Below are 10,475 nucleotides of genomic sequence, written 5' to 3'. Positions count from 1 at the left end.
CACACACACACCTGGCATGTGTTAAGCTGCCAGGTCCGGGACTTGAGCCGCAGTTCACTATGTGGGAGTCCAGTGATGTAGCCATTACATCATCTGCTGGTCCAGAACTTTAACTAATAGTTCTTAATGCTTTCTAGACCTGCTGTGTGAGAAACGGGCACTGTCAGTGCGGTCTCGGCACGGGCCATGTGGGTTTGCCCTGTGAGCTGGGTCCCCTCAGCACAAGCAGGGCTCGTCGAGGCTTCGCTGTCCTCCGGTGCTTCGGTTTTTAATTTGCTTTGGTTTCTCTCATGAGCAATTGCACAAGTGAGTGAGCGTGGGAGGATGAGCAGGAAGGCGAGAGGGGTCCTCTGCCCTTAGTGGGCCTCCTGCCTCAGCCTCCCAGGGGAGTGGGCCCTTCCCTGTGCCCCGCTGCGGCTGGGCCCCACTCTTCTCCTTGTGGAGTGGGCATGAGTACCATGTCCAGCTGTGGGGTTGTTACAAACTAAACCAGACCACGAAGGTAAAATGCATTCTCATTCAAAAATTGCTAAATAAATATAAGTTGTTGTTTTAAGCAAAACTAGGAAGAAATCTGTGCACAGACAGCTTTTGGCTAAGCGCTTAGGGATACAAAAACAATAACTTACAAATGCCCATTAAATGCCTACCCTAGAGATCTGTAATGACTTCTGGCTGAAAAAGAGGAATGAGAGTCTAGAGAAGGAACTGGAGGCTTCAGATGAGGGGGTCAAGGGTCAGGGAACAGGAACCGCGAGTTGCATTTTGATGGGATCTGAAGAGCAGGAGGGCAATGGCACAGAGGCCGGGCGAGGAAGGGTCACATCGGCGGGAGCAGCTGAGGGAGACCGGGAAGCGCGTGTGTCCCGCACCCCGAGCCCGCAGCAGGCCGCGTGTCCAGCGCATCGCCTGTTCTTTCTCCCGCCCACGGCTACACTCCCTGCGCTCCGGTGTGCGTGTGGCGCAGACGGGGCGGCGGTGATGCTGTACCAGTGACCCCACGCACACTTCGCAGGACAGTAACGAAAGCCAAGCGATGATGAAATCTGCTTAACCTTTAAACTGGTGGAGACAAGCCTGGGTTGTCCTTAATCTGGCCCAAGAAGTGTGTAGTTTAATGGGCTTCCCAAGCCGAAATTAGCCCCGAGCCAAAGGGGAGAAGCCATAATGACTAGCTGTGTTTTGAAGCAGCAGCAAGACAGCACTTAGAGCAAATCCTTTTCTCCTTTCAGTTTTGCCAGAGGGTGCTCCCAAGAGCCAGACAGGAGGAGGGGCCGTGAGAAAGCAGCCCCATGGGGAATGGTCAGGCCGCAGGCCCTTCTCCTGCATGTTCCCCTTCGGTTGGAATTTTGGGCACGTGCACACACGGGACCAGCATAGTCCCCCAGATGTCAGGTCAGGGACCCGAACCAGCGGTCAGCCACGTGGAACTCAGTCTTCACCGCCATGCTGCAGGCTGGGTCCTCTTTCTAATCTGTGGCCAAACAAAAGAGTTTCAAGGGAAATGCAAAGACAGATTGAAACTCTTCTAGTCTAAATTTGCTGTATACATGTCAGTATGAACTCTTGAAGTAGCAAACAAATGAACAAACAAAACTCGTTTCCTAACCGCTGCAGAGAGGAACAACGGCCAAGCCGGCAGCCGCGAGCACCCGCTGTGGACTCCAGTGCGAATGTCCGCTCCGCAGCACCAGTGTTCTTTGAACAAACATACAGGAATAGCTACATACATGTATGTGTACAAGTGTGTATATTTGTATATACATACGTGTGTGTGTGTACGTGTGCATATAAGTGGGTGTAGAATTTTAAGTGAAAACTGTTACGGTACAAAAAGACTTTTTTTGAGAGGCTTTTGCTGTAGGGTGCCTGCGCTTTCCAGTAAGACAGAGACAGAGAGACAGAGAGACAGAAAGTGAGAAATCACCTCTCCAGGGGGGATGGCCATGCCGCAGTCCCTTCTCCTCCATTCTCCTCTCGGGATTTTGGGCATGCACGCACACACGCACACACGCCTGGCGTGAGTTTAAGCCACTGGGTCTGGGACGCGAACCGCGGTCGACTACATGGGAGTCCAGCGACATAGCCATTATGCTAACTGCTGGTCCCACTCCGAGACTTTTGTAATGACAACCTGAAGCTCCAGCCCCCCGCTACTGAGAGCGAAGAACAAGAAATGCAGGCAGGTGGTGTGGTGGTTGGGAGTGCTGGACTCCACAGGACTGACTACGGTTCAAGTCCCGGACCTGGCGGCTTACTCTCTCTCTCTCTCTCTCTCTCTCTCTCTCTCTCTCTCGTCAAATTAAAATAAAGATAAATTTAAAAAATAATAATTCTCATATGGCTGGCTGCGTGTTTGAAGTCCCAGACTCTGCAGCTTGTAAAACACACTGGGTGCACGTGCACGCATGCCCAAAATCCCGAGAGGAGAGTGGAGAAGAGGGGATTGCAGCGTGGCCATCCCCCTGGGGGGGGACTTTCTTGCCTTCTCTCTCTCTCCAACAAGTGCATGCACCCTATAATGAGTTTTTTTTAAAGTAGAACAATGAGGGGTTTTTAACTCTATTTACTCTGCAGCTTGTAAAACACACTGGGTGCACGTGCACGCATGCCCAAAATCCCGAGAGGAGAGTGGAGAAGAGGGGATTGCAGCGTGGCCATCCCCCTGGGGGGGGACTTTCTTGCCTTCTCTCTCTCTCCAACAAGTGCATGCACCCTATAATGAGTTTTTTTTAAAGTAGAACAATGAGGGGTTTTTAACTCTATTTACAAGTTTTCGGAATAGTGATTTGGTTCCTTGCATTCCCTAAAGGTGACCAGCGAGTGGGGCTACCATTCTGCACCAGCGTACTGTCACGGAGGCCCCTGCTTCAACCCTCTCAGTCATTAACCCTGATGCTCAAGACCATGCCGCTATGCAGTCACAAGTCCCTTCCAGGTACCTTCAGGTCCTTCTGACTCGGTGGCCCCCATGGCGTTGTGTGGCCTCACTTTCTGAAGTGACAGTGTGGTCTAGGCTGTGTCGCCGTCTCTCCCAGGAGCCCCGTGCCTCTCAGTGAGATGTGTTTAGAGTCCACAGCCTTGGTCTTAGGAGTGTCCGTGGCCACTGGGCTGGCCAGTAGACCTTTGGTGAACAGACCTGGGTGACAGGCTTTTTTCTTTTTCTTTTTCAAGAAAATGCACCGTGAGTTCATATTGAAATTTCCAATACAAATGCCAGAATTTTACTCAACTTTTAATTCCTTTTCTTTCTTTTTTCTTTTTCTAACATGCCAGAATTTTACTCAATTTTTAATTCCTTTTCTTTCTTTTTTCTTTTTCTTTCTTTTTTAAGAATTTTGCAGTGGGACACATGCACTCACCTGAGAGAGACAGAGAGAGGGGAAGTGAGAAATCACCTCCTGGGGCAGGGCCACACCGCAATACCGCTCCTCCATTCTTCTCCAGGGATTCTGGGCATGTGCGTGTGCCCAGCGTGATTTTCAGGCTGCCAGGTCCAAGACTTGAACTGTAGTTGGCCATGTGGGAGTCTGGGCCTCAAGCACTATGCTACTTGCCGGCTCCTTAGCTGATTTACTCATTTAACTTTATTTTTGTACCATTTCTCATATACTTAAATCATGTCCTTACGGTCGTCGATGTCATTACCATTTGCTCTGCCACTTTAGTTTCACATTAACAGTGCTTTGAATGCACTAACAAAATGAAAACTGAGGCCCGTTTAAGATTTCTGTCACTTCCTTTTTTTTTGTCTTGGGATCTATCCACTAGGAAGTACAGTCAAATTACTCTGTTTTGTTTTTCTCTTTTACTATTATTATTTTAAAATTATGGTTTCCGGCTTAAATCACTGTGGTTTTTTGTTTGTTAAGTGTTTTGTCACAGGGCACGTGACCTCGCTGGAGAGAGACAGAGACAGACAGAGAGGGAAAGTGAGCAACCACCCCCTCGGGGCAGGTGACCACACTGCAGTCCCTTCTCTGTTCTCTGGGGCTTTGGGTGCACATGCACACGTGCCCACTGTGACTTTCAGACTGCTGCGTCCGGGACTCAAACTGTAATGAGCCATGTGGGAGTCCAGCACCTTAACCGCCACACCAACAGCTGCCCCTAAATCGCTGTTTTAGTTATCTCAAATGATCCTCTTCTGTGTGACCAAGCAACCAAGTCAATTTCTAGTTATACCCATGTTTGACTTCGCTTTTTAATTTTGGGGGGTTGCCTTTGGGAGAATCAATTCTGTTTTGTGGTTAGAGAAAACCGCGCTGTCCCCTCATCCGACCTACTGAACGCTGTGTCCGAGAAAGCAGGCTCCATGCCCACCCCCCCGCCTCTCCCTCCCTGGAGAATGGCCGTCTGGGTACTACGGCTCGTGCCAGGCCGCTCCCACCCCCGGCGGCGTCACGTCGTGTGGGTCGATGGTCACACACGTGACAGCGGGGATGTGTGGGGCCTCGGCTGGAAGGGCCGGCTCTCCTGGCGAAGGCTGGCCCTGTGACACAGACGTGCCTGTCAGGGACAGTGGCTGCGTCGCGTGGGAGCCCTCGGGAGAGAGAGCTCTTGCCTATTTTTCTTAAAATAGCGAACTTTTAAAAACAGCTCAAGTAAACAGCCTCTTCCAGTATCTGTGTGTGAGTGTGAGCAAATGTGTGAATAAGCTCGTGTTGTTTTCTGTCATTCCTTTCCATGGAGTCCTTTTTAAAACAATGGAGCCAAAAATATTCAGATAATGGTTTTAGGTAACACTTCGGGATGACTTCTGGCCCGAGACACAGAGTGTGCCCGTCGAGAGTGAAGCCCGCCCGCTGCTTCATCTGGCTCCTCAGAGGGGCACGCGCTGGCTTGCATTCATGGTTCTAAAGACTGAAGTGGCATCTCCAACAAAGCAACAAACGGAAGAAAGCCGTCAGGGCACTTGGCTGGCCTTCCTGTCGCCGTCCCGGCTCCGAATAAACAGCTCGCCCTGTGAAGGAAGGGCCAGGGCACGGCAGGAAGGAGGCGCCTTCGGACGCAAAGCCGTGCTGAACGCTGCCCAGCGGACAGAGCTGCGCGGAGCGTGGCCCGACACTGATGCCGCGAAGGAGGGACAGCGCTGCTCTCTCGGCCCCCTGGACTCACAAGAACCACGTCCACCCCAAGGCAGAGCCCCTGGCGTTCCCACGGGGTGGCACGTTGTTCTCTCTGTGCGGGGTCCCCAGGCAATGCCCCACAGCTGGGAGGGATGGTCTTCCTGGCTCTGAGCTGGGCACTGCTGGCACTCCCGCTGAGTCCCCAGGCCCTGGATCAGCAGTGCTGCTTCCCGTTTACTGACGAGGAAAGGGAACTTTAGAGGCCAGCTCACTTGCCAAAGGTTATGCAGGTTCTGAGCAGGCGGGCGCCTCTGAACTCCAGGCGCAGACCTTCCTGTACCAGCTCCCTAAAGACACAGGCTTCACCCCAAACCCTGGCCCCTCCCCCAGCCCAGAGAAAGCGACCAAAGGCTCTGGCTGAGAGGGAGTTTGGAACCCAGTTAGAAGACCCCTTCCTGGCTGTTGAGGCCCCGCTGCCTCCAGCTCCTCGAGTGCTCTCGTGTGGCGGGTGGCGTGTTGTCTGGAAGCTGCACCCTGGCATCTGGCCGGCGACTGTTCCCCAACTGAGGCTCCTGTTTATTAGTTTGTATCTGACAAATTCCCCACGAGCAGATGTTGTCGCCCACACGGCAGCTTTTCAGTGGCGTCTGTGTTCCTCCCGTGTTTCCTGTTACCCCATCCAGCTAGGAGGGACCGGCATAGAGAGCGCGGGTTGCCCCACAGTGGCAGCGCCTGCCCAGGCACCTCCCCCGAGCGCCTTGCAGTCGGTCTACTGCTCTTGCTGCCTGAGTCCGAGAGTGCTCATGTCCTCCGGAGAGACAGCGGCCGAGCGGGGAACGCACTCCCGGCTGGGCGTGGCCGCGCTCAGTCTGCTGTCTTCACACCTTCAGCCTGCCAGGACTTGGGGTGTGTGTGCACACATGCCCAGTGTTTCCCAAGCTGTCAGGGACAGGATTCGAACCATGTGGTCAGCCACGTGGATCAGGGTCCCTTAACTGCTGGGCTGGGGCTGGCCCATTGCCCTCCACTTTTTAAATTTAATTTTTATGTAGTAACTATATTTTCAGGCAGGTCTCACTAGGTCACAGTCCTCCTGGTCAGCCTCCCGAGGAGCCGGGAGTGTACACGGTGCCCAGACAGGTCACCCTGGGGAGCGGGGCCCTCGGACCTCTTCTGAGGGCTGCCCGGTTCACAGCATGTTCTCAGCTCAGTTACACTCTGTTAGGTTGAATTCATCCCAGGTTTGTTTTAATACTAACAGAAGCTGACATGAGAACAGACTGGGAGTTACAACCAGTAAGAAGGGGCCAGCAGCTGGCATGGCAGTCAAGGCGGTGGACTGCCCAGCTCACCCGCGGTTGGAGTTGCAGACTGGCCGCTTGGGCTCTCACTTTGCCTCTCTGTGAGTGCACATGCCCTGCAGCAAAGTTAAAAATAGCAATAATAAAGATAAAAAGAATTGAATAAATATTTTAAAAACTAGGAAGTTGTGTAATGAGAGTATCCTGGTCTCTGGAGTGCAGCCACTGATTCAGGACACCTGTCCACAGAAATGGCAGTCACAGGCTCGGCCGCATGGCAGTAACGCGGCTGGCCCCGGGAAGGGATGCCTGGTTCTCCCTGGGCCTTCCTGAGCCTGCTGGGTACACGTGCCAGTGAGCTGGGCTGGCTGAGTCTGGAGGGGACCACACGTGGGCCCCTGCTGCAGGTACCCCTCTCTCACTCTCTCTCTGTCTCTCTTTCCCATGGAAGAATAAATGAATAAACTTAAAGGCAGCGAGGGTGGGGCCTAGCCAGTGGCATGGTGGTTAAGGTGGCTGGATCCCACGTGGTTGAATACACGGTGAGCCCTAAGCCCTGCGGCGGGAGACGGGGCCATGTGCGTGCCTGCCCAGACTCCCAGCAGGAGGAAGAGATGCTGAAAGAACTGTGGTAGACCGCACTCTGGCCGGAGGATCCAGGGCTCTGCCTGTCTCCTGCATGCACAGGCCCTCTGGCAGCCATGAGATGACTGGCAGTTACGGTCCTGAGCCCCTGTCCCAGCCTGCTTCCCCCAACACTGGCTCCAAGTCTCAGACTTCACACTGAGCTCTGCGATGCTGGGGGAGCTGCGGAACTGCACCCCGTCCTGGTCCTGCCCACCTCTTTGGTGCCTGGAGCCATTCCTTCTGCTTCCAGAGAGCTGGCGGCTTCCAGCGCTTTCCCAGCCTCTCCCTGAGCCACCCCCCCCCCTTCTTTCTTGCACAAATGTTTATCTTCACAGGAGGACAACTGTGAGCCAGAGGGACAATAGGGAAGAAGGACGTCCCAGGTTCTCAGCCAGGGGCGAGGGCTGAAGGCTAGGACAGTGGAGGCCCTCTTTAAGAGCAGGAGCACAGAATGCAGAGGGCACAGTGCAGGCGTCTTGGAAGGCCCACAGGGGAGAGCCGGAGCTGACTCCTTAGCCAGGGCCTGTGCGCTCCTGTGGGGAGGAGATGAGCTCCGCAGTGGAAGCCATGCTGGAAGTGAGGTTGGGCCTAGGAAGTCACTGTTTTCAGGGCTGAGCTTTGCCTGGGCCCTGCTGCCCTGGAGAACAGCAAATGGGATTCTGAAAGACAGCTTACTGTAGGGGACGTCCCTTTCCACGTATGACTAGGTAGGAGTCATTGATGCGCCCCTCCCGTTTACCTAGGAGGGTGCCAGGCACAGACCCTCCAGCCCGTGCACTGTGGACGGAAGTCTGACTGCTTTTTCCTATGTTTCCAAAGTCCTTTCAAGAGAGCCTAAGAGAAGTCAGGCCCACAAACACTGACAGAACATTGTTCCCCCATTTAACAGGGTCCTCCCTGCATCCTGTCCTGGCAGAGTATCTATGAGATGTATATTCAGCTGGTTACAGTATGCTATTCTGCTAACCTCTTCCCAAGACACAGAACCTCCCTTTCCTTGAGATGTAGATTGAGCATGTCCTTGTCCATCTCTTCCCAGGACACAAATCTTTCCTTCCAATCACCAGCCTCGGGATTGTGGAACCCACCTATGACCTACAAGTCCCCTCCCCCTTCACAAGTTCTGCCTTTTTAGGCCAGACCAATGGAAAATCTCTTCACTAGATTATGTCTGTCAATCTTGAAAACAAATAAAAGGAACCCCTGACTGTGATCACCCCGAGAAAGGCATGTATGCCTCTCCTCTGGGCCTAGGTCACTCATATTTGGCTTGGAAATAAGCCTCATTATTAATTTTTAGTTGGTTGTTTTTCTGTCCACAGCCCCATCACCCGTGGGGAATGCTGAGCCACTGCCCAGCAGAACAAGACAGCGGTCCGCTCAACCGAGCGCGGGCTGGAGAACTTGTGCCCACCTGGCCTGAGCCAGCCCTCCTGGGCACAGGCTGGCCTCGGGGTCCAGCTGCCGTCCACACAGGCTTTCCCACTTCCCCAGGCCGGCTCTGCCCCCTCCTTAGCCCTCTCTACCTGCGACTCCAGATCCACTCCAGACCACAAGACCTGAGCGCCCCAGCGACAACGCTTTCTTCTTTTAACCCTCATGTCCAGAATTGTTTTTTACCTGGTAGTGGCCAAAATGAGCCTCCTGAGAAGGTAAACAGATGGGACTGTGGTTTAAGGGAGAAGCAGGATTCTGGGAAGTGTTTCTGTTTTAAAAAGTGAATTCTGGGGGACCAGCAGTTAGCATAATGGCTATGTCGCTGGACTCCCATGTAGTCGACCGCAGTTCATGTCCTGGACCCAGTGGCTTAAACTCACATCAGGCGCATGTGCGTGCGTGCCCAAGATCCAGAGAGGAGAATGGAGGAGAAGGGATTGCAGCATGGCCATCCCCCCTGGGGGGGGGGGATTTCTTGCTTTCTGTCTCTCTGTCTCTGTTTGTCTGGGGAGTGCACACATCCTATAGCAAAAACCTCTAAAAAAAAAAAGAATTAAAAAAAAAGTGAATTCTGGGACCAGTAGTTAGCATAATGGCTATGTCACTGGACTTTCATGTAGTGGACTGCGTTTCGAGTCCCGGGCCTGGTGGCTTAAACTCCCCGGGTGCATGTGCGTGCATGCCCAAGAGCCCGAGAGAGGAGAATGGAGAAGGGATTGTGGCTTGGCCATCCCCCCTGGGGGGGGGTGATTTCTTGCTTTCTGTCTCTCTGTCTCTGTTTGTCTGGGGAGTGCACACATCCTATAGCAAAAACCTCTCTGAAAAAAGAAAAATAAATGAATTCTGTTCTAGAGAAGGAGGATAGCCTAGCCCATGCAGAGGCAGAGGTCAGAAGGGCCAGAAGCCGGTTGGAAGAAGGAGAGGTGGTGTCACAGCCTGCCCAGTCACAGAGGGCAGGGAGGCCGGTCAGAGGCCACCCACAGTGGTGCCCAAGCCGTGGTCTGCAGCCACCATGCGCTGGGGACTTGTGGTGGGCCAAACAGATCCTAGCCCTGCCTTGCAGTCCAGAGCGACAGATGGAAATTAACTAAATCATCACTTTATTTTAAGCAGTGGCACAGGCAGGAGGCACAGCCAGGCCTGTAGGAGGGTGGTGGCAGGCCTGCCTGGTATTCAGGCAGCCAGGACGGCTGGCACCCTGAGGAGGCCACAGCTGTACTCCTCCTGTAAACTCAGGGGGCCAGTGACTGGACAGGCATCTCCCAGAAGCTTTGTGGCAGGAGGGGGCCTGGAGCTGAGGAAGAGCAGGGTGCTCCACTCCGGGCAGCAGCCTACGCTGCTCCTGCTGGGACGGCCTGCTGAGCCCTGGGGCTGCAGTCAGTGCCCTCCACTGAGCGCACACGCAGCTGCACATACGTCTGCCATAGGAGCTGACGGGTTGTGAGCGAGAGGGCGATTTGCAAGGTGCCTTCTTAGGTGTGGTCCGGGCACTTGTGCCGACCAGCAGAAGGGCCTTCGCAACCTGGCGCTTGTGGGAGGGGGCAGGGTGTGCTGAGAATTGCCAGGGAGCGACCTAGAATACCCCGGAACGACCGACCGATCCGGTCCGCCTGAATGCAGAGCCCGTGGCTGCGTGCTGGAGCTGGGTGCTGGCGCTGGTCAGCGCCCCTTTTGCTAGTGTCGCTGAGGCCTTGGGCGCAGTCTGGGGTGCAGACTGCAGCTGGAGAAAGCAGAAAGGCCCCTCCCCGGGGGTGGTGGGCCGACTCGGGCTGTCCTCCAGACGGCACGTGGCCAGGGCCGGTCAAATTCGCCAGTGGCTGTCGCACAGAATCGTTCGCAGCCTGTAGGTGCCGCAGGCGCTCGCACAGGGTCTGGCTTGGCCAAACCTCTCTGGGCCTGCAGGCGCCGAGGCCGGGCTTCCGCTGTCTGGCAGGGCGCCGGGCCGCGGTGCAGGCGCGTCCGGGGGCGTGTCGGCCGGGGCGTGCTGGGATCCGGGCTCCGGGGCGTGTCCCGGCTCCGGGGCGGGGCGCCTTGCAGGGGC

This window comes from Tupaia chinensis, unplaced genomic scaffold (genome assembly GCF_000334495.1).
Source record: "Tupaia chinensis unplaced genomic scaffold, TupChi_1.0 Scaffold000346_1, whole genome shotgun sequence".
In the NCBI taxonomy this organism is placed as follows: domain Eukaryota; kingdom Metazoa; phylum Chordata; class Mammalia; order Scandentia; family Tupaiidae; genus Tupaia; species Tupaia belangeri.
This window is presented reverse-complemented; position numbering follows the sequence as displayed.